Source organism: Eublepharis macularius, chromosome 1 (assembly GCF_028583425.1).
Source record: "Eublepharis macularius isolate TG4126 chromosome 1, MPM_Emac_v1.0, whole genome shotgun sequence".
NCBI lineage: Eukaryota > Metazoa > Chordata > Lepidosauria > Squamata > Eublepharidae > Eublepharis > Eublepharis macularius.
In genome coordinates, this window is record NC_072790.1 from 246,592,511 (window position 1) to 246,596,141 (window position 3,631).

General features: G+C 40.9%; 1 long non-coding RNA gene across 1 annotated transcript; it reads right to left on the reverse strand.

Moving 5' to 3' along the window:
* Positions 1–263: 263 nt before the first annotated feature.
* Positions 264–3,346, reverse strand: LOC129338428 (uncharacterized). The gene is made up of 2 exons (XR_008597950.1): positions 3,276–3,346; positions 264–1,071 (listed from the first exon to the last, which is right to left on the reverse strand). It is a non-coding gene; the product is annotated as an uncharacterized LOC129338428 (long non-coding RNA).
* Between the last annotated feature and the right edge of the window lie 285 nt (positions 3,347–3,631).

Here is a 3,631-nt window from a genome sequence, read left to right on the forward strand (position 1 = left end):
GGGTATCGGGGTATCTTTTCCTCCCTTCATCTCATCACTCTCCCCGTAATATCATCTGGAGCAGATTTAGCATTCAGTCTCTTGCTGTACACACTACCCACTTACTTTTTGCATTTTCCTCAAGCTTAAGGTATGGATTGCACACTTCTTCAACATATACAACTGTATATGGTGAAAATAAGCTTCCATTTTAATGCCCCTCCATCTTTCCCTAACAAGAATTTAACATCAGGAACAGATAACCAGAAAAACCAGAAAGGCAATTGTGATGCGAAGCAAGCGTTTAATGTGAGAACAAAACGTGGATTGCGACAATGAGCAACTGCAGGTTTCAGTCCAAATAACACAACACAGACAGAAAACTGAAGAACATTTCCATTGTCAGGTTGTCCTGTAGAAGATAAAATGGACATAACAGAAAAAACTGGGGCTTCATGGACATGCAGGTAGAGTTCGTTAGAGAACTAGTCATTTATTAAAGGCAGAGCATGGTGTGAGCAAAGTCAGGCATAGGACTGATTAATAGAATTGCTGAGCACACAGTAATAACCATGGAAATTCTTTAGTGATCAGCATTCCTGGGGGGAAACGTTCAGCTGGAGAGTTCATGGGTCTACGTTGTCATTTAACATTTCACTGAAATTTGCCTCCAGAATTTAGCAGGGTCCACAGATGCTGCTGCAGCTGTACCTTCGAGACAGCGGGTAGTATTTCACAGAACCGTAGCCACAGGGGTCGTAACAGATGCTGCCACGCCTCGAGCCGTATCCCAATCCATAGCAGCTGGAGCGACGACCATAGAGGCCACCATAGCCAGAGCCCCCATAATATTGCGGTGGGTAGTAACAACGACCATAGCCCCCATAATATTGTGGTGGGTAGTAACTACGACCATAACCATAACCGCCAGAATAGTACGGTGGGCAGTAGCTACGGCCGTAAGATGGGTAGTAGCAGATGCGTTGGCCGGAACCTCCATACCAGCTCCCAGAAGAGAAGCTTCCACGGCGGCATGGGTCCCAGTATTTTTGGTGTCTGTAGAGGCTCATTTTGTTTAAGGTTGAGTTAGATCTGAAATTACACAATATACAAGAAACATAAGGGGACTTTGAGTGCCGAACTGGAAGCATCACACATGACTAATGCAGTAACACCACTGAACAATTCGTTATTACTTTGTTAATTCCTGCTGATGTTCTCCTCCAATGGGATCCTGCTGAAAGATTCTCCAATATTTCACAGATTAAAATCTCTCTTCAGTTTCTGCTCCAAAATAAACCTTATTCTACCTACAAGGACAACTGATGAAGGGGACACTCTTACACATCACTGAGGGATCTTCTCTGCCTGCTTTATGTTAAATTGGTCAAGCCGATTTAATTTTAGTTTAGTTTAGCAATGCTTTATGACCAGACTCACATTGGATCTAGTCCTTATAAACTGGCAGCGTGTTCAGCACAATTACCAGTGTTTACCATCTGAACAATGAAGTATGAGGAAGATGGGAGAGAAGCAGCATTCTAGTTTTTTGTGGTCCTTAAGATGGTAGTGGTGGAGGATGCCCTCAAATCATAGCTGACTTACGGTGGCAAGAGATTATCAGAGGTGGTTATCCACTCCCTGCTTCTACAACCTTGGTCTTTTTTGGAGGTCTCCCATCCAATTACTAAGTAAAGCCAACCCTCCTTATCTTCTGAGATCTGACAAGATCAGGTTTACTGTTTAATTACCCTGACATGCAAAATATAAAACTTCTGGTTACAGGGATCTTCCAGATATTTCCACGTTGTTCGGGGTGATCCCTGAACTGATCCCCTATATGGCCACTTGCAAATTTAGCTCCATTGATATGAAAGGTTTTGCAGTCATGTTGGAGCTGGCCGAATATGGGGGTTTGGTGAAGCAGCACTTTTCTTTCCTGAGCTCTTACTTTAGGAAGGGCGCCTGCCTCAGTATAATAGGACTTCCTTCCAGTTAAGTATGCTGAGGCTTACAGCTTCAAAGCCTACCCCATGCATATTTACTCAGAAGTTAAGAGACAGACTTGTGTAATGGTTAGAGTATCAAGTTAGGATCCCGAAGACCCAAGTTCAGATACTCATTTTGCAGTGTAAGTTTACTTGGTCTCGTCACACACTCCCAGCCTAACCTATCTTGCAGGTTTGTTGTGAGAGTAAAAAGAAAAGGGGAGAATTTTCAAAGCTATTTTTGGTCTCCACTGAAGGCAAAGGTTGAATGCATATGAAGTAAATAGATAGATTAATACATTTTGAGTTCATTCGACCTCAGTCCCCATTAAAGGTGCATGGGATTACAGCCATAGAATAACAGCTCAAATCAAGACAGCCCCTTAGCAATTCAATAGTCGAGGCTTTAATCCTCTTGATTGTCTTAGTGGTTAGAAATTTAAAGTTATGAAAAAGAGGTATTAACTTACAAAAGGTAAGTATTAACTTACAATATAATATACAATATTAATTTTGAATGTTATACCCTGACCTGGATGGTCTGTGTGAGCCTGATCTTGTAATATCTCCAAAGCTCTTACTTTAGGAAGGACACCTGCCTGATTATAATAGAACTTCCTTCCAGTTAAGTATGCTGAGGCTTACAGGTTCAAAGTCTACCCCAAGCATATTTTCTCAGAAGAGACAGCCTGGTGTAATGGTTAGAGTATCAAGCTAGGACCTGGAAGACCCAAGTTCTGATATTCATTTTGCAGTGGAAGCTTGCCTGGTGACCTTGGTCTCATCACACACTCCCAGCCTGACCTACCTTGCAGGTTTGTTGTGAGAGTAAAATGAAAAGGGGAGAATGTGCTAAGCTTCTTTTTGTCTCCACTGAAGACAAAGATAGAATGAATATAAAGAAAATAGATAAATTAATACTTTTTGAGTTCATTTAACCTTAGTCCCCATTAAATGTGTGCGGGATTACAGAATAAAAATTCAGTATTCAAGGCTTTAATCCTCTTAATTGTCATAGTGGTTGGAAGTTTAAAGTTACAAAAAAGAAGCGAGTATTAACTTTGATATTGTATCTTAATGAGAGAATGTCGCCCAATTCCGAAGCAAGATACATTCAGGTTTTTATTTTCAGTCCCACAGCTAACATTCTCCCGACATTAAACAACTGAGAGTAGGAAGCATTTTAAAGAAAGTAATAAACTAAACATACAGCCCTGTTTAGCAAGACTCAACTGCATTGTAAAAAAAAGAATAGTCCAAGAGGCATTTGAAGATGCAATATAGAAACTGGATCAGAATGGAACTTACCAGCTTTGTGAAGAAAGGATCTCTTGAAGTTGTTGGAGGAGCTGGAAACGGACTGTCCTTTTATACTCTCACTGAGACAGTATTTTGATTATGACCCTTCCTTTCATACAATGTTTAAAAATACTAATTACCTATCAACTCATTATGTCACACTCACTCATACAGATGTAATGTCTTAATTGCTTTAATTGTTCTTCCTCCCTCCGTTGTGATCATTATCCTATCTGAGGCAACTTAGCATCTAAGGCTCGCCAACCCCTTCCTGTTCTCTTTCATATTAACAACCTTGCAAACAAGTTTCGTACCTGCTCCAGGTCGGCCATTGGTACAGTTTTGGCTACCCATTCAACATTTTG